The sequence below is a fragment of the Apium graveolens genome, chromosome 2 (genome assembly GCF_009905375.1).
Source record: "Apium graveolens cultivar Ventura chromosome 2, ASM990537v1, whole genome shotgun sequence".
Classification (NCBI taxonomy): domain Eukaryota; kingdom Viridiplantae; phylum Streptophyta; class Magnoliopsida; order Apiales; family Apiaceae; genus Apium; species Apium graveolens.
Window position 1 is genome coordinate 48,742,865 of NC_133648.1, and position 26,245 is coordinate 48,769,109.

Below are 26,245 nucleotides of genomic sequence, written 5' to 3' on the forward strand. Positions count from 1 at the left end.
AAGTATATATGAATTATTTTAGGGTTGTTTAAGTAACTAATTATGAATGTTCTGTTATGGGATCTAATTCATGGGGAATATTCTTTGAAATAGGTGGTGGTAATATTTTGGATGAATTGGGATTGTTGGAGGATGAATTGGGATTGCTAGAGGATGAATTGTATGTTTGGTGAATTTTTTGTATGAATTATGTTCTTAATGTTTGGTTAATATATTAATGTTAGTTATGTTTGGTTATTTATTTGGTATGATTTTGATTTATTAGTTTTACTAAAACTGTTGGGTGTTCTATTGTTAGACAACGTGTTAATTATTTTTTACTTGTTATAAGTTGTATCAGACAATTGTTTGGTTAGTAATGTTTGTAATCATTCATTGTGGGTTGGATGTTTATACAATGCTTTATTGATAACTAAAGTAACATAACATACGAATCAGACAATGATTTTTAAAGGAAGAAAGGTTGTGGACAAGTCGTTCACCCCCACAATTTTTAGCAAGAGAACCATTATCTAATGTGTTACACATAAATCTTTTGTTTCGAAAAACCATTGTAATAACAAATTAGAGACTATAAAATTATCATATGGAACCGTTGCAATATAATCTTCACACAAATGTTTGTTTTGAAAAATCATTGTGGTAATACTCACAACCGGGTATAGCCAACATATTGTTATATGGAAACAATTGTGTTGAAATATTTCACACAATAATTTTTATTTTAAACCCTGTTGACTATAGGGTGGAAGCACAACACTTTGTCTCATGTGAACTGTGGACTAACACGTTGCTCACAACACATTTTTATAACTACACCATTGCTTGGATTCATTTCAGACAATGTGTTTTATTTTCGATATTGTGGACTAATACATGGTCTCACAACACTTTTTTATAACTACAATGTTTCTTGGATTTATTTCAAATAATATGTCTTGTTTTCGATACTGATGACTGTAGGAAGGAAAAACAACGCTTTGTCTTGTGTTAAGCATATTAGACATGTGGTGTGCATATAAGAAACACATATATATGACCGTATATTACGACACTCTGTTATACCAAAATACTTGTGTATACCAACATTCTAACAACGCTTTCTTCTATATGTGTTGTTGTATTGCACTAAAATTGGGTACCGTTGTCTGATACGCAAATATGATGGCGCCTCAGTACTCCACGGTATTAAGGGGTATCAGACAACGGTTAAAACCGTTGTGTCACCCTATTTTCCTTGTAGTGTTCATTTCATAAAGAGTATATAAAATGAGAATTTAATATTTGATAGATACACAACTCCACAAAAATCAGATTTTGAAGGATTTTTTTTGTTTTGAAATTTGAAGGTATTCAATTTAAATTTAAAAAAAATCTTTTAAAACATGAGGGTATCCAATAAGGATTACAAAAAGTCTTTTAAAATCTGGGTGTATTCAATTTGAATTTTAAAAAGTTTATTAAAAAAATTTTGGTATTCAATTTCGATTTCCATCAAAATCCAAAGATATTCAAAAATTCATGGATTTTGTTTCATTGAAAAGTGGTGAATTTTATTGGATTTGCTAGTACATTTTTATGGTTTTGAAATCTCTCCAAAATCCATGAGATTTTGAAAGATTTCTAGAAAAGTTCACAAGATTCTTGCCCGATTTTTATCACAACTACGACAAAATCTGCAAAAAATAAAACTCAAAGAAAATATTTTATAATCCGTATATTATTATCATTCCTTTAAAATCTGAAATGAATACACCCTTTTTAATCTTAATCTCAGACAAGAGCTAGGAAAAATCTTTTAGGAATCTCCATAAGCTAATATTTAACAAATTTAAAAATAAATTGACTTAAAAATTGAAAAAGTGCACACCTTATACCTTATCCTATGTAAGGAATATCCACTAGGTGATTACTAAGCCCTTATTCAGTGATATATATACACACACACATCGATTTCGAGAAATTTCATTAGAACTAGGGGTGTGCACTGTTCGGTTCTGTATTCGGTTCGGTTTTTACCATAAACCATAACCAAACCATGCATGTCAGTTCGGTTCGGTTTTTACTTATTAACCATAACCGAACCATACTTAACGGGTTTTTTCGGTTCGGTTAACTGTTGTCGGTTTCGTTTTTTTTTGTTTTTACTTGGTAGAAAAAAATGAACACAAACAAAAGTTACTTGAAATTTAAAATGACATAATTTTTATTTTTATAAAATTACAAGTATATTCATATTTATATTACAAGTATATTCATATTTAAATTAAAAATGGAATGGACTATACTCTGAAAGCTCTTAAGTAAGTAGTGGCTGGATTGAGTATTTTGATATTTGATATTTAGAATGGTATTCTGTAGACCTAGTTTTTATTATAGGATAACAGTGTGTACTCAAATGGAGTAGAGAATTCTATTGATTTTACTAAATTATATTAGATTGCATGTATAGTAAACAATATATTACATATAATTATATTTAAATTATTAAAAATATCTTATTATTTTTTAGTTTATTCACGGTTCGGTTTTTCGGTTCGGTTTTAGGGACAAAACCGTAACCGTTACCAAACCGCTCCGTCGGTTTGGTTTGGTTAAGGTTTCTTTCGGTTTTTATCAGTTTCGGTTTTTTTCGGTTTGGTTTTTCAGTTTTTCGGTCCGGTTTCGGTTTTCCGGTTTTTTTTGCTCACCCCTAATTAGAACTATGTTCAAAGAAATTCTCATATCATAGTTCCTAGAGAGGATTTTTCAAAATTTATTACTGATCATTACCCATCATTCAATATTTGTAGTATAGAAAGATTTTTGTTTCTTTCCACATACATCCTTTTGTTTTTGTAATTTCTAATTCTTTTAAATTATGGTTGATTTTTTGTTTGACTTTCATTCGTTAATCTTCTTAAATCTTTTCAAATATGTATTCTATACATACAGGAGGAGGATTATGTGCACATACAAGGAGGTAGACCACATAAATAATGAAGAATATGCTCCAAAAATTCACTTTGATTAGTGGTACAACTTTCATATCTTTGGTTGCTAGATGACCTATAGATCTATGCCGTTTACATATGTGAATTGAGTAACGATGTGATTTTGTGATTCCAGTTGTTTTAATTAAGTTTTAACAATGTCTATGTATTTTAAGAGAAGATAAGCAAAAAATGTAAATATGCCTTATTGTATGTTAACTTATATGTTTGTAATGGTTACATATTCTTCCAAAACTTTTTTTTAGATTACACATTAAAGCCTGTTTTGGTCTTTAATCCTTGCAGCTATTCTTTCAGGATCCTTCGGTGAGCGACAGGCCCAAGATATAATACATTGAATAGGCATTATAAACCTATAAGGCAAGTGTTTTGGCTTTCTAGTTGTTCACATCAATCTTCTAGCTTTAAATTTTTACAAATTTAACAAATTTCTTCTCTAATTTATAGGATTGTGAGGTTTGTTATAGAAGGTACAATTGACGAAAGAATTTTTAAAGTTGCAAGAAAAGAAGGAATTAGTATGAAAGGTAGTGTTGGTTTAATCTAAAGCGTGCTTATTTGATTTACTGTCTGTTTTAATTTATTTCATGTGTCTGCATATGACTGGGTCATATATTCCACTGAGAGTTTCTAGGAAGTCATGAAAATAAACTTTAGGTGTTAGCTAGTTTGTAGGTTAGTCTGGTCCTGTTTTTTAGGCTTGACATCTGTATACAGGTGCATATATATCTTGTTTTGCATTATAATAAAAAGCATGTTCAGATAAATACTCTTTGTTTTACAATTTCATATAAACACTTTAATTTCCAGTTTGTGATCTTATTGTTAATCAACATTCTGGTATCAGATCTAAGGCATACCAGTGTATGCCAAAGTTCATGCCAAAAGGGGTTACGATGGAGACTGTAAGGCTAAAGAGGGGACGATCGGGCTAAATTACCCCATGTTAAATAGGGGAAATTATACAGCCTGGTCGATTAAAATGCGGGTATACATACAAGCACAAAGTGTGTGGTCTGCTGTCAAAACTACAGACTTGAAAACAGTGATCGAAGAAAAGACAGATAATATAGCACTGGCAGCTATTTATCAAGGTATTCTGGAGGACATTCTCCAGTCTATTGCAGAGAAAAAGACAGCAAAGGAGGCTTAGGAAGTGGTCAAATCCATGTGTTTGGGAGCTGAGTGTGTGAAGAAAGCAAGGATACAAACTCTAAAGTCTGAGTTTGAACCAATGAGTATAAAGGAAATTGAGGCACTAGATGAAAACTGTATGAAGCTTAATGGCTTAGTGACCACCATTAGAGCTCTGGGGGAAGAAATTGAGGAGGCCTACGTGGTGAAGAAACTGCTACGAGCAGTACCCATCAAATTCCTTTAAATTTCTTTGACTATTGAGCAATTCGGGAATCTGTAGACCATGACTGTAGAGGAAACAGTTGGGTCACTTAAAGCACATGAAGAGAGGCTTATAGGTCAGAACAATGACACTGGTAGTGGACAACTATTGTTGACAGCTGAAGAATGGTCCAGAAGAGAGAAAGACGATACAAAATTGCTACTCACCAGAGAAGAGTGGCTTAAGCGGAGTGGAAAAAGCGGAACATAGGGGTCTTCAAGAGGTAGAAATAATAAGGAATTTGTGCGCGGAGTTCATGATAAGAGCAGGGTGCGTTGTTTCAACTGCCTTGGCTACGGTCATTATGCTGCGGAATGTAGAAAATCAAAGGGCCGATGAGAACAAAAGGAAGAGGCAAATCTGGTGCAAATGCATGATGATGAGCCTGCATTATTAGTATTAGAGAAGGTGTTATTGTTAGATGAAGGAAATATAACACCAAAGCTGAATCAAGCCGGTAAAGACAAGCAAAATGACTCAAATCTCTGATATCTCGACAACAGGGCCAGCAACCACATGTCAGGCCCGCTATCTAAGTTCAAGGAAATGGATGAAAGCATCAAGGGACAGGTCAGATTTGGAGATGGGTCTGTGGTGTATATCGAGGGGAGAGGGACAATACTATTGAAATGTAAAAATGGAGAAGAAAGAGTTTTGTAAAAGGTATACTACATCCCTTCATTGTGTAACAATATCATTTTAATCAGCCAGCTAGCTGAAGAAGGTAACAAGGTCGTACTAAGCGGGGAGTATCTCTGGGTTTACGAATAAGGAGGCAGATTGATAATGAAGGTAAAACACTCGACTAATCGTCTTTACAAAATTCTCATTAACAGTGAAAATACAAACTGTTTATTGTCAAAGACCAGTGAGAGTTCATGGCTCTGGCACGCCCAACTTGGGCACGTGAACTTCAAAGCCAGGACCTTAATGACGACCGGAAAAATGGTGGTTGGAATGCCTGAAATAAAATCCGAGAATGACGTGTGCAAAGGGTGTCTTATGTCAAAGCAGACCCGAAATTATTTTCCAAGCCAGGCAACTTATAGTGCAAAAGAAATCTTGGAAATGGTCCATGGAGACTTGTGTGGACCTATTTCACCTCCAAAAATGGCTGGAAATAAGTATTTTCTTCTACTAGTGGATGACTACACGCGAGTTATGTGGGTTTATTTTTTAAAGAGCAAAGATGGTGCATTTGAGGCGTCAAGAATTTCAGGGAAAAAGTTGAAAAGGGAACCGAAAGGAAAATCAAAACACTTCGGACAGATAGAGGAGGTGAGTCACGTCTAAATTATTTAATGATTATTGTGATGAGGCATGAATATATAGAAAACTCACAGCTCCGTACTCACCAAAACAGAACGGTGTGGTGGAGAGGAGAAATCAAACCATAGTAAAAATGGCCCAGAGTTTCCTAAAGGATAAAAATATGCCTGTCATGTTCTGGGAAGAAGCGGTCAGACATCCAGTCTACATACTGAATCGATTACCTACACGAGCCTGAACCGGGGTGACACCGTGTGAGGCATGGTTAGCAAGAAATCCAGATATAGCACATGTCAGAGTATTTGAATGCTTAGCTCACATGAAGTTTCCAGGTAACCAAGTGAGCAAACTTAGTGATCGCAGGAAAATGGTTATCAACCTGGGAAAAAAACCATCAACCAACGCATACAGGGTGTATGATCCTGAAAGCGGAGGTGTTCACGTGAGTCGTTATATGATTTTTGAAGAAGGGAAAGGATGGGATTGGGCGAAAGTAGATACAGTGGCGGACAATCAGCAAGGTATGTTTACTGTCTATAATTTTTATAAGGAAGATGATAGGAATGAAGTTGAAGATGCCATATTTCATAACCCACTACTAGTTAGTCACCTGTTAGCGAGGACAATATAGAGGCAAGCTATGTGTCACAAAGTAATTCACTTTCTTCCGCTGATGAATCTGTCACCACTCCATCCTCTGTGAGTGGTTCTACTTGTGATGCATCTGGGAGTTCAGAAGCACAGACAAACAGCGAGCAACCGAAGAGATTTAAAACATTAGCAGAAGTCTACGATGCTACTGAAGAAATTGAGCTAGATGAGGACGAACTTATGTTAATTGGGACAACCGAACCTACAAGTTATAGTAAGGCTACGACGGAACATTATTGGCAACATGCCATGAAAAATGAAATTGATGCAGTCGAAAAGAATAACTCTTGGAGATTAATGGAACTCCCGGCTGGTAAAAAGGCTATTGGACTGAAATGGATTTTTAAGGTTAAGAAGGATGCAAACGGAGAAGTAACAAAGCACAAAGCTCGTATAGTAGCGAAGGGGTATATTCAGCAACAAGGGAGGGATTTTGATGAAATATTCATGCTTGTAACGCGCCTGGAGACAGTGAGACTCTTCTTGCCCTTGCTGCGAAAAATTCATGGGAAGTGCTTCATATGGATGTCAAATATGCTTTTTTGAATGGGGAAATCCACGAAGAAGTCTACATTACTCAGCCCGAGGGTTTTGTGAAGCAAGGAAAAGAACAACTTGTCTACAGGCTTGTGAAGGCACATATGGCTTGCGTCAAGCACCCCGTGCTTGGTACGCGAAATTGAGTAAGTGTCTAGAAGAACTGGGTTTTATATGATGTCTGTATGAACATTTATTTACACTAAAAGGACTGCAAAAGAATTGTTAATAATAGGGGTTTATGTCGATGATTTGTTGATAACGGGTGAATGTGTCCCTCATTCAAAGGTTTAAGGATCAAACGAGTGCTCATTTTGAGATGAGCGACCTTGGAAAATTGTCATATTACCTGGGGCTTGAAGTGGAGCAAGGAGGAGATTACATTAAGTTGAGACATACAGCATATGCTAAAAAAGTCCTCGAGAAAGCTGGGATGATGGGATGCAATCCCACTAAGTACCCCATCGATCCAAAGGAGAGTATAACTAAGGATGTAGGTGGAAAACCTGTAAATGCAACTGAATTCAAGAGCATTGTTGGGGGTTTACGTTACTTGGTTCATACAAGGCCGGATATTGCCTATTCGGTGGATATAATTAGTAGATATACGGATACACCAACTGTACTGCATTTACAAGCTGCAAAGCGAATTCTTAGATACATCAGGGGAACTTTGGAATACGGACTGGTATACATGAAAAATAGCAACAACAATATGTTGAGTGGCTACTCTGACAGTGATCTTGCAGGGCATGTGGACGATCGAAGAAGCACCAGTGGTATGGCTTTCTACCTGAATGACAGCCTCGTGACATTGGTCTCTCAAAAACAACGTTGCTTGGCTCTTTCCTCCTGTGAGGAAGAATTTATGGCGGCAACGGCAGCTGCCTGCCAAGCTATTTGGCTGAGAAATCTGTTAAGTCAAGCAACATGAAGCTACGTTGGTCCTGTTGTACTTTATATTGATAACAAATCAGCGATTGATTTAGCAAAAAATCCTGTGTTCCATGGACGTAGCAAACACAGAGACATTCGCTACCATTTTATCCGTGAGTGCATTGAATGGGGTGAGATTATTGTTGAACATATTGTTGGGTTTCGAAGGCATAAAATGCAGCAGATAAACGTAAATAAAACAAAAATTTCGAAACCCAAAAATAGGATCCATGTATAATTATGGGCAGATTATGGAGATAATGAATCATACCTTTCAAGAGCTTAACTTTCACGAACTCAACGGAGATCCTAGCTATCACGCTTTGTGTCTACCTCTCGGAGAAACACCTCTATGGTATCCACACGAGCACCTTCAAGAATGTCTCACGAACTTGACTACGGAATGGATGTACTAGCCTCCTTCTTGATGATCTGAATTGCCTCTGCCTCTTTGCTGCTAGGGTTTTCTCAAAAACGTACAAGCCTCTTTAACCTATCATTATGTATTTATAATGGCTGATTAAAAAGGCCCATAACAGCAAAGCCCAACCCTAGTAGGTATTGGATTAAATAATAAAAACAAATTTCTATTATTTAATTAATAACTAAGTCATACTTAATTATTATGGGCAAAAACATTCCTTTTAATTCGAATTTATATTATCTCAATTAAGTCTTACTTAATTATAATAAAATTCAAATAATCATCAATTAATTTAAATCCATAATTTAAATTAACTATTCCATTAAGTGCTCTATTTGTGCGACCTTATAGGCTATTATTTAATTGGCAATAATTTTATTCTCTAATAAAATTATAAACAATGAGCGGTATCTAGTAATACATCATTGTTACCCAATTAAACAATAATTAAATCGTGATTAGATAAAACCTTTCGTGATTAATGTTTTTCGTGTAATATAATCCCTTTAACCATACATATTATAGATTAAACTCGAGGCATGTATTTAGTCATCCTCTTCAACATTTAATCCGGGTTTACTTGATCCATGAGTAGATTATCAAGACAAATCATTATTTGAGCATGGCCATGCTTTTATAATCTCACTCAATCAAGAGGCCAATAATATCTCTCCTAATTATAGGAGGGTTAATCCTTTATCTATCATTCATATTTCTCATACGACTCATGATATACCCGATGTCCACTTTTATCATCACCCGATCAAAAGTAACTTTTAATGTAGTCAAAGTATATTAATCCTCATATAGAAATATAATGATTTCAAGTCAAAGGATCGTTACACCATTATCACTGTGAGTCTTTCTTATGACTTTATTAAACATGAAGAATCTCATTGTGGGTCTGTCCAGTACCATGTACTCTCACATGTACCTATGTATTGACTTTAGTATCCCCATACTTATAACCAATGAGATGTGGTTATCTTGTCAAACAGCATACTAGTCTATCTATGTATTATTATTGTCCTATATAATCATACTCGACTAGGAACCTTTAAGAATATGATATATTATATAATCTCAAGTTCAAGTCATGTACTTAAACTATACAATTTGTATCATGATTCTAAGGACATTTATTATGCTAACAAAATATCGCAGTAATTAAGGTCATAATAAATACATTTATTGAATGATCAACTGACATAAAGATTATAAAAGAATAATATATTGCCTCTAGGGCACCTACATTAACAATCTCCCACTTGCACTAGAGCCAATCACCCATATATCTAATACCCATGGAACTAGTGTGACCGTCGTGTTTCTGCTGTGACAAGCCTTTGGTCAGTGGGTCTGTAATGTTATCATTTGTGTGCACTTTACATATATGTATATCACCCCTTTCATTAATCTCTCGAATAAGGTGAAATCTCCTGAGTATATGTTTAGCCCGGGAGTGTCATCTAGGTTCTTTAGCCTGTGCAATGGCTCCATTATTATCGCAGTATAGATAAATGGGATCTGCGATCGATGGAACCACTCCCAAATCAGAAATGAACTTTCGAATCCAAACGGCCTCCTTAGCTGCTTCACAAGCTGCAATGTACTCAGCCTCTATTGTAGAATCAGCTACTGTTTCTTGCTTTGAACTCTTCCAGCTTACAGCACCTCCATTTAGACAAAACACAAAACCAGACTGTGATACAGTATCATCTCTGTCTGTTTGGAAACTTGCATCGGTGTAACCTTTTACAACGAGTTTCTCTTCTCCTCCATACACCAAGAATGAATCTTTAGTTCTTTTCAGGTACTTAAGAATATTCTTAACTGCCGTCCAGTGACCTTCACCCGGATTAGACTGGTATTTGCTCGTCATGCTCAAAGCATACGAGACATCTGGGCGAGTACATACCATTGCATACATGATAGATCTAATTGCTGAAGCATATGGAACTTTATTCATGTGGTCCTTCTCATCTAATGATTTTGGACACTGGTCCTTATACATCGTTATCCCTTGAGACACGGGGACATATCCCTTTTTTGCATTTTGCATTCCAAAATGATGCAAATCCTTATCAACGTATGTGCTCTGACTTAGACCAATCATCCTTTTAGATCTTTCTCTATAGATCCTCATTCCTAGAATGTAGGATGCCTCTCCTAAGTCTTTAATGGAGAAATTGCTCCCTGACCAAGTCTTAACAGCCTTTAGAGAAGGTATGTCATTCCCCATTAGTAGTATATCATCAACATATAGTACTATGAATGCCACATAGCTCCCACTAACCTTCTTGTAAACACACGGTTCATCTTCGTTTTGAACAAAGCCATACTCTGTGACTATTTCATCAAAACGGATATTCCATCTCCTAGAGGATTGCTTCAATCCATAAATGGATCGACATAATTTACATACATTGCCAGCATTCCTTGGATCGACAAAACCCTCAGGTTGTGTCATGTACACATCCTCTTCAAGGCTTCCATTAAGGAAGGCTGTTTTGACATCCATTTGCCAGATTTCATAATCATGGAATCCTGCAATGGCAAGTAAAATCCTTATGGACTTGACCATAGCCACTGGTGAGAAAGTTTCATCATAGTCAATACCATGAATTTGTTTGAAACCTTTTGCAACCAGCCTAGCTTTATAGGTCTGAACATTTCCATCCATGCCCTTTTTCTTCTTAAAAACCCATTTGCACCCTATGGGTTTTACCCCTTCGGGTGGATCAACCAAAGTCCATACTTGGTTTTCGTACATGGAATCTATCTCGGATTTCATGGCTTCAAGCCATCTCTTAGAGTCTGGACTGTTCATAGCATCTTGGTACGTGAGAGGCTCATCTTCATCTATGAGCATCAAATCACCACACTGAGTCATGAGAAATCCATATTTCTCTGGCTCATGGCAAAATCTACCAGATCTACGAATAACCTGTGTTTGTTGAGCATTATCATTATTCTGCTCTTGTTCCACTTCAGGTTCAATGTTATTTTGCGGTTCTCGATCTTCATCGAGATCTATAGTTCTCCCACTGTTTTTTTTGGAAACAAAATCTCTTTCTATGAAGACAACATCTCGAGCAATAAACACTTTCTGCTCAGAAGGACTATAAAAATAATACGCCTTTGTTTCATTAGGGTAGCCTACAAAAATGCACTCTTCGGATTTAGGTCCAAGCTTGTCAGATTCTTGACATTTCACAAACGCCTTACATCCCCAAACTTTCATAAAGTTCATGCCTGACCATTTCTCCTTCCATATCTCATATGGAGTCTTTTGAACCTTCTTAGTAGGAACACGGTTAAGTGTGAAAGCCGCTGTTTCTAGAGCGTAACCCCATAAACTAATTGGAAGATCTGCATGACTCATCATCGATCGCACCATGTCCAACAAGATGCGATTTCTCCTCTCTGAAACTCCATTCCATTGAGGTGTTCCTGGCGGAGTGAGTTGTGATACAATACCACACTTTTTCAAAAAACTCTTTAAATTCAGTGCTTAAGTATTTACCCCCGCGATCGGATCGTAAGATCTTAATACTCGCATCTCCGCCTATTTGCTTCTCTACTTCAACCTTGTATTCTTTAAATTTTTCAAAAGAATCAGATTTGTTCTTCATAAGATATACATATCCATATCTACTGAAATCATCAGTAAATGTTATGAAGTAGTAGTAGCCTCCTATAGCCATTACACGCATTGGGCCACATACATCACTATGTATTAGCTCCAGACGTTTAGTGGCCCTTTGACCCTTACCAGTGAAAGGGGCTTTAGTCATCTTACCAAGCAAACAAGATTCGCATTCTTGGTATGATTCAAAATCAAACTTATCCAAGTATCCATCCTTATGTAATTTGGATATGCGTTTCTCATTTATGTGGCCTAGATGACAATGTCAGAGGTATGTTTGATTTGAGTCATTCATTTCAAGTCATTTGTTTTCTATATTACAGACAGGGTTATCTAAATCAAGAACATATAAACCATTAAATAAATGCGCAACACCATAGGTTAAATCATTCAAAGCAAAAGAGCAATTGTTGTTCTTTATTGTAAACGAAAAACCTTTCTTGTCCAAACAAGAAATAGAAATAATGTTTCTGCGAATCGCAGGCACGTAAAAACAGTCTTCTAGTTCTAAAACAAGCCCAGAGGGCATAGATAAATAATAAGTCCCTACAGCTAAAGCAGCAACTTTTGCTCCATTACCTACTCTTAGGTCCACTTCTCCCTTAGCCAAAGTTCTACTTCTCTGCAGGCCCTGCACATTTATACAAATGTGAGAAGCACATCCAGTATCAAATACCCAAGATGTAGAAATAGACAAATTGACTTCTATAACATAAATACCTGATCCAGAAATCTGAACTGCCTTCTTTTTCTTCAGATCCTCCAAGTAAATTGGACAGTTTCTCTTCCAGTGACCATCTTTCTTACAGTAGTGACATTCACCCTTGGCCACACCACCTTTAGGCTTTAAAGCCTGTTTGGGACCTGACTTTGGCTTGGGTGTAGAATCAGATCCAATCTTCTTCTTACCCTTCCATTTTCCCTTCCCTTTGGCCTTACCTTTATTTCCCACCATCAGTATGGGAGCAGGTTCAGCTGTCTTCATGTTGGTCTCATATGTTCTCAACATATGCAACAATTCAGTAGGTGTTTTGTCAAATTCATTCATATTGTAGTTCACAACAAACTGAGTGAATTTGTTGTTCAAAGAATTCATGATTAGGTCAATACTAGTTTCCGGACCAATCGGGAAACCCAAAGTTTCAAGGTACTCAATGTAACCAATCATCTTCAGAACATGTGGGCGAACTGGTTCACTCGCCCCTTGTTTGCAATTAAAAAGTGACTTACTCGTGTTGAACCTTTCTTGACGAGTTTGGCTTGCAAACATACTTTGTAAGTGCTCATTGATAGTATATGCATCCATATGCACATGTTGTCTTTGAAGCTCAGCACTCATAGTTGCCAACATAAGACATGCAACATCATTTGCATCATTCTCATCCCTTGTGCGTGATCGTTCATCAGTAGTAGCACCCTCAGGAAGGGGGCCTGGAGGAGGAATATCAATGACATGAAGCTTGCGCTCCTACCTGAGGACAATCCTCAAATTCCTCTGCCAGTCTAGGAAGTTGTTTCCTCCTGTCAGCTTGTCCTTCTCAAGGACTGAACGTGCGGATAGTGTGTTTGTGTTGTTTGCCATTACTCAGTATCTACAAAAATAAAAGTGCAAAATAAACATTAGATTGTCTGAGTTAAAATTTTATGTTCATATGATTATGATATATACATAATATATCTCCCACTATTTTTTTTATTAAATTAATAGCCCTAGCTATTAATTCAGAAAGTATATCCCATAAATCTTTCTAGTGAGCCAAGATCCATATTTCGTCATGTTCTAAGTCAACCACTGGTATCCTTAAAACATGATTATTTAGGTAGACAACAATTGTCAATTATATCATATATAATTCTTGGATAATTTGGTGAACACCAATTGATCTTATCTATCTAATAGATTTTTAACCAAACTCTATGCTTCTAAGTTCATAATAGTTGAATATAACCGTTTATATTCACCTTATTATGATGACTCAGTTAAGTTAGACCCAATGATACAATGTCCGAATATAACCGTTTATATTCGTCGTATTTCACCATGATAGATAGGAGTCCCCTGCCACTGACAGCCCTTCCCCTTATCGATCTAGGATTTAATGAGTGTTTATTCATTGGAAAGCATCTGATTAAAACTTAATATTTTTACTTAGGGATTTTTAATTTAGAACGATCATGATCCCATCATAAAGAGATTCCCAATTTTTCCTTGAATAAAATACATCAAATCAATACTCGTCAATGGTTTGATTTCCAGGTAGTGGAGGAGTCACATCGGTCTCGCTTAAAACCCACAGCCTTACAAGTTCTATAAACCCGTTGTTGACAAAATCACCCCATGTTAGAAATAAAGAAAATTCATATTTTATTCCGTGTTTCATAAACACGAAAATCTTATGATCGTTTGTTAATTTTAAATCTTGAGTCGTTACAGATTTTATCTTGTTTAAAGGCATGGCATGGGTGATGTATCTAATACATACATGCATCATTATTCTAATTAAAACATGCATTTTCTACTCTACACATACTATTTATACATCATATGAAAAGTGCGTAAAGTAAACGTGCAATAGTTATGGCCCAATCCTATGTGATCTTTTCAGGCTAATGAAAAGATCAAGGTCAGTCTATGGTGTAAAAATAACTATTACATATGTCTTCTCTATTGCTTCTATTGTCTCCTTGGCCTCCATAGGATGCCTCCTCTATCCCTTGTCCTTCTTGGATGTTACATTAAGAATTATACTAATGAACTTACAAAAGAACTCGAGTTACATTCGAGATAAAACAACTACAAATAGAAAACGACATACAAGTCGTATTTATTACAAACCAAAAGAATAAACCATTACAACTAAGGTCTTAAGGCCATAACTATGCACCATGCTCAAGTAACCATTAAAGAACATGATAGATCATATAAAGATGACATACTATTTATCACTTATCATGATCCAATCAAGAATAATAAATAAGTAAAGCATATGTCATAAGCATATGTTGGGTTTCGAAGGCATAAAACGCAGCGGATAAACGTAAATAAAACAAAAATTTCGAAACCCAAAAACAGGATCCATGTATAATTATGGACAGATTATGGAGATAACGAATCATACCTTTCAAGAGCTTAACTTTCACGAACTCAACGGAGATCCTAGCTATCACGCTTTGTGTCTACCTCTCGGAGAAACACCTCTATGGTATCCACACGAGCACCTTCAAGAACGTCTCACGAACTTGACTACGGAATGGATGTACTAGCCTCCTTCTTGACGATCTGAATTGCCTCTGCCTCTCTTTGCTGCTAGGGTTTTCTCAAAAACGTACAAGTCTCTTTAACCTATCATTATGTATTTATAATGGCTGATTAAAAAGGCCCATAACAGCAAAGCCCAACCCTAGTAGGTATTGGATTAAATAATAAAAACAAATTTCTATTATTTAATTAATAACTAAGTCATACTTAATTATTATGGGCAAAAATATTCCTTTTAATTCGAATTTATATTATCTCAATTAAGTCTTACTTAATTATAATAAAATTCAAATAATCATCAATTAATTTAAATCCATAATTTAAATTAACTATTCCATTAAGTGCTCTATTTGTGCGACCCTATAGGCTATTATTTAATTGGCAATAATTTTATTCTCTAATAAAATTATAAACAATGAGCGGTATCTAGTAATACATCATTGTTACCCAATTAAACAATAATTAAATCGTGATTAGATAAAACCTTTCGTGATTAATGTTTTTCATGTAATATAATCCCTTTAACCATACATATTATAGATTAAACTCGAGGCATGTATTTAGTCATCCTCTTCAACATTTAATCCGGGTTTACTTGATCCATGAGTAGATTATCAAGACAAATCATTATTTGAGCATGGTCATGCTTTTATAATCTCACTCAATCAAGAGGCCAATAATATATCTCCTAATTATAGGAGGGTTAAATCCTTTATCTATCATTCATATTTCTCATACGACTCATGATATACCCGATGTCCACTTTTATCATCACCCGATCAAAAGTAACTTTTAATGTAGTCAAAGTATATTAATCCTCATATAAAAATATAATGATTTCAATTCAAAGGATCGTTACACCATTATCACTGTGTGTCTTTCTTATGACTTTATTAAACATGAAGAATCTCACTGTGGGTCTGTCCAGTACCATGTACTCTCACATGTACCTATGTATTGACTTTAGTATCCCCATACTTATAACCAATGAGATGTGGTTATCTTGTCAAACAACATAATAGTCTATCTATGTATTATTATTGTCCTATATAATAATACTCGACTAGGGACCTTTAAGAATATGATATATTATATAATCTCAAGTTCAAGTCATGTACTTAAACTATACAATTTGTATCATGATTCTAAGGACATTTATTATGCTAACAAAATATCGCAGTAATTAAGGTCATAATAAATATATTTATTGAATGATCAACTGACATAAAGATTATAAAAGAATAATGTATTGCCTCTAGGGCACCTACACTAACACATATGAGTACTGATCTCTAGAGAGCTGACATATTGACGAAGGCATTGGCCACTGTGAAATTTGAAAGAATGAGAGCTCTGTTGGGTTTCAAGTGATAGAATTTAATAATTCTATAAACATATAATTCTCTAGAATAGAGACAAGGACCGTAGTCATCATCTTTAATTATCGAGATTAAACCGAAGGCAGAAGCGTACCTGAATCCATAAGGCTATAATCGTAACCGTATTTGAATATGTATAGTGTCCTTGATTATTGTCTTCCTCAACCAAATACTCCTTAGGGTTTCTCAATGGCTCTCTCTGATGTGTAGAATATAAGCCATTACGTGTACTTAATATATTGGCGACTATTACCCTTTTTATATACCACCTAATTAAATCTCCCATTATAATTTAATTGGGACTGGTATTAGGTATCCACTTATTAGATCCATACAATAAATTAAAATCTAATTGGGTTTCTTATTTGATCACTTAATTTAACCCAATATAATAAATAGAAAATATAATTGATATATTTATATGTAGCCCATAAAATAATTATTATTATTCAAAATAATAATAATAACAATCTCCCACTTGGGCTTCATATGAATCCAGAATCAATTATACAAAACTTTAGTACGCAACTTTATGCGATTTACCGTCCTTAGATTTTACCAAAACAATTCGGTCCGTCTACTATATATGTATGAGATTCTGGCGGCATTCGTCATAAACTTTATGTGACTAAACCTTCCAGGGTCACCACACAAATATATTCAATGACATGAATCAATGCATGGATAAGTGGCATGGATATTACATGTAATATGATCTATATAATGTCTATTCCCAGCTAGTCCTTAGGCAATCTCTAACGAGATTGATTCCAATTTTCTCAACTCAATGTTAAACCACAATAAGAAAATTAAACAATAGTAGAGTGACACTTAATGAAAATTCTATCAACTATAATCTGCAGAACATAAACAACTCAATGTTTATTACATAAATCACCAAAATACAAACTCCCACTAAACCAAAGTATCACATAAGGTAATACCCATATGAGCAGTATGCTCGTGAAAGACCTTAGGTGTTAACGCCTTAGTGAGCGCATCCGCAATCATGGACTTAGTGCCAATGTGCTCTATCGAAATCTGTCCACTTTGAATCTTTTCTTTAACAACTATGAACTTAATATCTATATGTTTTGCATCTGTAGTGCTCCTATTGTTGTTTGAATACTCCACTGCTGATTTATTATCACAAAATATCTTTAATGGTCTTTCAACACCATCAAGGATACGCAAACCAGTGATAAAGTTTCACAGCCATAAAGTTTGATTGGATGCCACAAAACATGTTATATATTCTGCAGCCATGGTGGATGAAGCTATGAGTGTCTGTTTGGCATACCTCCATGAAATCGCTCTACCAGCCAGTAGATAAATATAGCCTGAAGTAGATTTTCTTACATCTTTGCATCCTCCAAAGTCAGAATCTGAATATCCAATGATTTCTAGATGATCTGATTTCCTGTATGTGAGCATATAGTCTTTTATTTTCTTCAAATACCGTAAGACTCATTTCACTGCTTTCCATTGCTCCATTCTCGGATTACTCAAATATCTTCCTAACATTCCAATAATAAATGCTATGTCAGGACGAGTACAAACTTGAGCATACATTAGGCTTCCCACTGCCGATGTATATGGTATCCTTTGCATTTCCCTTATCTCAAGTTCATTCTTGGGACACTGTTTGAGACTACATTTGTCTCCCTTACACACAGGTGTATCCATTGGTGCACAATCTTTCATGCCATACCTTTCCAGGATCTTTTCGATATAGCTCTTTTATGACAATCCAAGAATACCACGAGAGCGATCTCTATGTATCTGAATTCCTAATAAAATAGAGGCGTTACCAGGATCCTTCATCTCAAATTGATTTGTGAGAAATTTCTTGGTATCGTGCAATAAGCCTAAATCATTAGTAGCAAGTAAGATGTCATCAACGTATAAGAGAAGAAAGATAAATTTGCTCCCACTGAACTTGTGATATGTACAATGTTCCACCAAGTTCACTTCGAAACCATATTGTTATGGATAAAAAACTAAGGTTATTACTTGCTGTATTTAATACTAAGATTCGGGAGCTCAAGGCCTTTAATGGCTGCTCTCGTGTTTCGTGACTCAATCTGCCTTTACGAGATGCCTACGTATCTCTGTGAATTAGAGAATCAAGCCAAAAAACGTAGTTCTGATTGGTGGGGGTGAGACCCCTTATATAGATGTTGGGAGTCCTTGAATTGGACTTGGTATAGGAGACTTGGTGGGCAAGTCTCATAATTAGAATGGACTTTGGAGTCCTAGATAGTAGGAAACTGATTCCTTATCCTTTTAGGTCCCCTTGAGGCTAATCTCCAAGGATTTATATCCTTATCGGGACTCTTTTCAACATCTGATTTGTCCCTTATTAATTAATTACGAAATTAATTAATAATCAGGGCTTTTGGGCCTTTTTTATTCCATCAGGCCTGATCTGGTCCATCAGGTTTAACCTTTCTCGTCTGAGTATCATATATCTTTTTATTGGGCCTAGCAGCCCACAGCTTGTACAATTAATGCAGTATTTAATTATACAAGCATAATTTATTTATCCCTATCATTTGCCCCCCAACTTTTGGGAAACATTGATTAGGTTTCGCAGAAGTTAAGTCTATTCGTTTCCTTACAGGGTTTCGTTTTTCCGTAAAGTGTGGAGCGACCTACACATTTACAATGAATTTTTCCTTTTATTCAGGAATTATCTTAATTTTCAGGAATTTTTCCCTTATTTCCGGGATTTTTTCCTTATTTTCTGGATTTTTCACTAATTTTCTGGGATTTTCCCTAATTTTCTGGGATTTTTCCCTAATTTTCTGGGATTTTTCCCTAATTTTATGGGATTTTCCCTAATTTTCTGGGATTTTCCCTAATTTTCTAGGATTTTCCCTAATTTTCTGGGATTTTTCCCTAATTTTCTGGGATTTTCCCTAATTTTCTGGGATTTTCCCTAATTTTTTGATTTCCAGCCCTTTTTCGACCAGGATCCTCGTCGAAATTTCGACCTGGATCCTAGTCGAAAATAGGGGTCAGCCTTGCCATCCTGGTCGAAAGAATTCGACTAGGATCCACGACCTGGAATTCGACCAGGATCCTAGTCGAAATTTCGACCTGGATCTAGGACCTGGAATTCGACCAGGATCCTAGTCGAAAATTCGACCTGGATCTAGGTCGAAAATTCCACCTTTTTTTTTTTAGCTTCTTGCCATGAGCCTATCGACTTGGATTTCGACTAGGATTCTAGTCGATATTTCGACTTGAATCATGTTCGAAAATTCTTTGATTTTCTTGCTTCCTGGTCGAAGGATTTCGACTAGAATTCACGACCTGGAATTCGACCAGGATCCTAGTCGAACTTCGTCCTGAGTTTTTAATCCCCTTCTTTTTTTTCTTTTTTTTTTGAAAGACGCTTGGTTTATTCGACCTCATTCCTGGTCGAATTTTCGACCTCAATTCAGTCCCGTTATTCCAGCTTCTTGCTATGAGCATATCGACTAGGATTTCGACTAGGATTCTAGTCGATATTTCGACCTGAATCCTGTTCGAAAATTCTTTGATTTTCTTCTTCCTGGTCGAAAGATTTCGACTAGGATTCACGACCTGGAATTCGACCTGGATTCTGGTCTTTTTTCCCGTTATTTTCGGGTGTCTGCTCGAAAGATTTCGGGCAGGATTCACGACCTGGAATTCGACCTGGATTATGGTCTTTTTTACCCGTTATTTTCGGGTGTCTGCTCGAAAGATTTCGGGCAGGATTCACGACCTGGATTTCGACCTGGTTCCTGGTCTTCCACTAGCCTTCTTTATTTAGCTTTAATTTAAGATATTGTATTTTCCAAATCCTAATTGGATTTGGGCCTGGCCTTTTTTGTTAGGCCTTATTACATTTTACCGAGCCTCTATTATTGGGCTTTTCCAAATCTTATTGGGCCTCTTTTATTGGGCCTTTTCAAAATCTTATTGGGCCTCTTTTATTGATCTGGGCTTAATACACCCTGTTTAGAATGCTCTAGAATTCCTAGGAATATTCTGGAATATTCTTTTTCCTGGGCTTTTTCCTATGGGCTTTTGTCCTCAATGGGCTTTTCGTCCCTTCAACTTCCTTTTCCTCTTATATAAAGGAATGAGGAAAGGCTATTACTCCTCACTTTCTCATTTCTTAGTTTTCTTCTTCATCTTCCTGCTAAGATTCTCAGAGGAATAACAGCAAGTCGGAGCTCAAAGCCTTTTTTAGGAGCGCTTCTGCAGGTAAGATTCCTCCCTTTGCTTTTCGTGTCTATTTTTCCATTGTGTGCCACTTTAAGATAGCCTATTTACGTGCCCCTTACTTTTTTTCAGATGGTTGACAAAAGAATGACCCGTTTGGCCAAGATGAACGTGGCTAGAAAGTCCAACGATTTTCCTATTCGATCGAGGTATACTTCCTTAATCGACATGATCAACACTCGAGGGGACGAGTATCCGTCTGATGCGCATCTGGACGCGCACGATCATATCAGTGATTTACGGGATCCCAAGGAGCTGGAAAAGTTGAGCAGCTGCTTCAAAATCAAGGAGCCTTTTAAGCTGGTTCTTGCGGGTCCGGCCGACAGGGCCTGTCAGTGGAAGAAGGACGCGCTATGCGTCTATAGGGATACTCTAAGGGCAGGTATTAGACTCCCTTTTCATCCATTCATTCCTTTGCTACTGGCTGATGTGGGCATCAGCCCTTGCCAACTTCCCCCTAATTCCTGGAGGTTGATTCCGTGTTATCTGTCGCAATGCGCCAAGCACAACGTCCCCACATCTGTTGCTGTCTTCAGGAAGATTTTTCAGTTCAAAAACAGCCCTGATAAAAGTCCGGGTTGGGTTTCTATCAACCAGCGCCCCACTATCCCCCATATCGTGAATGGGAAGTCCATCCCTGACAACAACTTAGGGTGGAAGAAAGATTTTTTGTTTGTTATTTGGGAAGGTGGAGATTGGGGTTCCTTGTTTCGATCATCCTTTGGGCTGGCCGTGGACGGGAGCCCGAATGACATAACTTTGTCTGAGGAGGAGGCTAGAGGTTTCAACCTCCTTACGCAAGACAACGGCACTTCCCATTGTTGGGACCTTATCCGGGAGACCGTCCTGGTACAACGCGGCCTTTCGCCCGTTAATAAGAAAAGTAAGTTCCCTTTCTTATCTCCTTTATTTCCTGCACTTTTATTTCATTGATTTTCAACTGACTTTGTTTGTTGCATTGGATGAGAAGATTGAGGAGGCTACCAAGCCGAAGGACCTGGAGACAACCAGGATGAAGAGGGCTGGGAAGGTCTTTAAAGACCCTCGACTTGGTGATCGCTTCCCTGAGTTCCTCCTTCAGGCAATGGAGCCAAGCGAGGAAGGCCCCAGCCAAGTTTTGCACACCAAGCAGAGGCCAGGGGCCTATTTTCAACCTGCCTGGGGGATCCGGGGCAAGGACTCTATCGTGGGCAGCACGGCGCTGTCCAAGGAATGGTCTAAGCATTCCGTCTCCCCGGTGGACTATCAAGATTTTGTCCTTCAACAGGACTTAGAGGGGAATGAGCTATTTGGAGCCCAGGTTCTGGCGACGGTACGTCCTTTACTTATGCTCTTCTTACTTATTTTTCCATGTTTCTTTTCTGAACTTTCGCTGTTTCTCTTGCAGGCTAATGCCCATTTCCAGGGGGCAATCCACCAAGCTAAAGCTTGGAAGGTTGGCCGGGAAGATGCCAACAAGAAGTTGGAAGAGGCCAACCAAAAAATAGAGGCCCTTGAAGCTCAACTGGCCTCTTCCACTTCTGACCTAGAATCGGCCCAGGCCGAAAATGTCATTTTGAAGGCGCAGAAGGACAAAGCCTTTGATGGCTGGATGGACACCCAAGAATTCAAGGACTTGATGGTGGAGCATGATACCCTTCTTCACCCAGTTAGCTATAAAGAGGGCTGGGATGCTGCTGTGGAGGCCATCCAGGATGAGTTTCCCGAGGTCCTTGAGCAGTCTCCCTTTCCTTGCCCTGTGCGGGTTCCAGAGCTTGGAGGGGTTACTGAGAAGCTTGCTGTTATGATCAAGGACGGAGAGGAGGAAGATTCTTCCAAAGAGGAGTTCGAGCCTGTCGCTAAGAAGGCCAGGGTGGAAGAGCCTCCAAAAGCAACGCCTCAACAGCCAGCATCTCCTGTAGAGGGAACTTCTACAGGGACTTCGGAGGGGACAACCGAGACGTCCGAAGGAACGACCGAGACTTCCGAGGAGAGTTCAGATAGTGGTTCTGAGGAATCTCAGCCTTCCAAGGCCTAAATTTTTGTATATCTTCTATTTGAACTTCATTCATATCTAAACTTGTCACCCTTCGGGGTTATATTTCATATGTTGCTTTTCTTCTTTCTGTTTTAACTTTACAATCTTAATACGCATTTGAACTTTAAACATCCTTAGATAGAAATAATTTCAAACTCTTTAATATGAAGTCTGGTTTTCCAAAACCTTACACAGCATGGGTTCGACCCTAATCAACAATAACTAGACAATATAAATTCTACTGGAATATAAAATCCTACGCAAGCAAAGCTTCATGGTGCTTTTAAACCTACTTGTCAATGACAAGTGAGAATCATACTTCACCTATCTTACACGTAGTAAACCTTCAGGTTTTGTGCGTGCCAGGTCCTCGGGACTTCAAAACCTTCCATAGTTTCCAGCTTGTAGGTTCCTCTACCCTGAACGCTCTTGACTCTGTACGGCCCTTCCCAATTTGGGGCAAGCTTTCCTTTCTGTCCAACACCAGAAGCCTCTATTTTTCTCAAGACTAGATCTCCTTGTTTAAAAAATCTCTCTTTAACCCTTAGGTTGTAATAGAATGAAGCCTTTTTCTGATATTCTACTATCTTGGCATGTGCCTCATCTCGCACTTCATCAATTAGATCCAGGGCTAACCTCTGCCCTTCCTCATTTTCTACAGCATTGAAAGTCTGAATCCTTGGAGAGGAATGCGATATCTCCACAGGAACTACTGCTTCTGCCCCATATGCCAACATGAAAGGGGTTGCTCCTGTCGTGACTCTACAGGTAGTCCTATAGGCCCATAATATTGGAAGTATCTCATCCACCCAATTATTTCTTGACTTCTCGATCCTCTTTTTTAGTCCATCCAAGATTATCCGATTTGCTACCTCTGCTTGCCCATTGGCTTGCGGGTGAGCCACAGAGGTGAATCGTAACTCAATTTCATTTTCTTCACAATACTTCTTGAATTCCTCATTGTTGAATTGCGTTCCATTGTCAGTGACGAGGATACGGGAAATTCCATATCGGCACATAATGTTTTCCCAAAGGAATTGTGCAACCTGCTTAGTTGTGATTTTGGCCAAGGGTTTGGCTTCGATCCACTTGGTGAAATAATCAATGGCTACAATCAGAAATTTCCTTTGTGCCGTGGCCATAGGAAAAGGCCCTAGAATATCCATCCCCCACATGGCAAAGGGAATAGGCGAGTTGATAGAGGTCAGCATCTCAGGGGGTTGTCTAACAACTGGTGCATGCTTCTGACAGCGATCACACTTCTTCACATATTCTTTGGCATCAGCCATCATTTCTGGCCAATAGAAGCCTAAACGAGTTATCTTATGAGCCAAGGCCCTGCCCCCCAAGTGTTGTCCACAAATACCTTCATGCACTTCTTCAAGAGCCAAGCGTGCCTCATCGGGCCTGAGACACCTCAAGTAGGGAACCACGAAAGATCTTTTGTAAAGAATCCCATCTATCAAAGAGTACCTTAGTGCCCGAACAGTTAACTTCCGTGCTTCAGTTGCATCACTTGGCAACCAACCGGTCTGAATGTGAGCCTTGATGGGATCAATCCATGACGTCCCCAAGCCTATGGGAGCCAGCAGCTTAACATCTATGCTTCGTGTCTTCAAAACACGGAAGTACACACTTCCTGAACTTTCTTCAATCTCAGACGAAGCGAACTTTGATTGCGCATCTGCCTTAACATTTTCTTCCCTTGGAATGTGTTCAACATGGATGTCAAGATAAGTTGATTTTGGGCTTGTGAAAAAATATTTAAAATTTCCCGAACATTCCATGCATGACTTTATAAGGACAATCTAGTAAAACGCGTACTCCCAGAATCGAGAATGTTACCCGAACATCTGAATAATTTTTTAAATGAGCTTTCCGACAATCCAGCCGTACGGATGTCAAGATAAGTTGATTTTGGGCTTGTGAAAAAATATTTAAAACTTCCTGAACATTCTGTGCATGACTTTATAAGGAAAATCCAGTAAAAGGCGTACTCCCAGAAATGAGAATGTTACCCGAATGTCCGAATAATTTTTTGAATGAGCTGTCCGATGATCCAACCTTACAGATGTCAAGATATGTTGATTTTGGGCTTGTGAAAAAATATTTAAAAATTCCCAAACATTCCGTGCATGACTTTATAAAGAAAATCTAGTAAAAGGCGTACTCCCTGAAATGAGAATGTTACTCGAACGTCCGAATAATTTTTTAAATGAGCTGTCTGATGATCGAACCGTAAGGATGTCAAGATAAGTTGATTTTAGGCTTGTGAAAAAAATTTTAAAACTTCGCGAGCATTCCGTGCATGACTTTATAAGGAAAATCCAGTAAAGGGCGTACTCCCTGAAACGAGAAGGTTACCTCAACGTCCGAATAATTTTTTAAATGAGCTGTTTGATGGTCCAACAGAACGGATGTCAAGATATGTTGTTTCTGGGTTTGTAAAAAATATTTAAAAATGCCCGAATATTCCGTGCATGAATTTATAAGGAAAATCTAGTAAAAGGCGTACTCCCTGAAACGAGAATTTTACCCGAACGTCCTAATAATTTTTTAAATGCGCTGTCCGATGATCCAACCGTACGGATGTCGAGATAAGTTGATTTTGGGCTTGTGAAAAAATATTTATAACTTCCCGAACATTCCATGCATGACTTTATATAGAAAATCTAGTAAAAGGCGTTCTCCCAGAAACGAGAATGTTACCCGAACGTCTGAATAATTTTTTAAATGAGCTGTCTGACAATCCAACCGTACGGATTTCAAGATATGTTGATTTTGGGTTGTAAAAAAATATTGAAAACTTCCCGAACATTCTGTGCATGACGTCATAAGGAAAATCCAGTAAAAGGCATACTCCCTGAAACGAGAATGTTACCCGAACGTCCGAATAATTTTTTTAATGAGCTGTCTGATGATCCAACTGTACGGATGTCAAGATATGTTGATTTTGGGCTTGTCAAAAATATTTAAGAATTCCTGAACATTCCGTGCATGACTTTATAAGGAAAATCTAGTAAAAGGCGTACTCCCTGAAAGGATAATATTACCCGAACATCCGAATAATTTTTTAAATGAGTTGTCCGATGATCAAACCGTACGGATGTCAAGATAAGTTGATTTTGGGCTTATGAACAAATATTTAAAAATTCCTGAACATTCCGTGCATGAGTTTATAAGGAAAATCTAGTAAAAGGCGTACTCCCTAAAACGAGAATATTACCCGAACGTCCGAATAATTTTTTAAATGAGCTGTCTGACTATCCAACCGTACGGATGTCATGATAACTTGATTTTGGGCTTGTGAAAAAATAGTTAAAACTTCCCCAACATTTCGTGCATGACTTTATAAGGAAAATCAAGTAAAAAGCGTACTCCCTGAAACGAGAATGTTACCCGAACGTCCGAGTAATTTTTTAAATGAGCTGTCTGATGATCCAACCGTATGTATTTCAAGATAAGTTGATTTTGG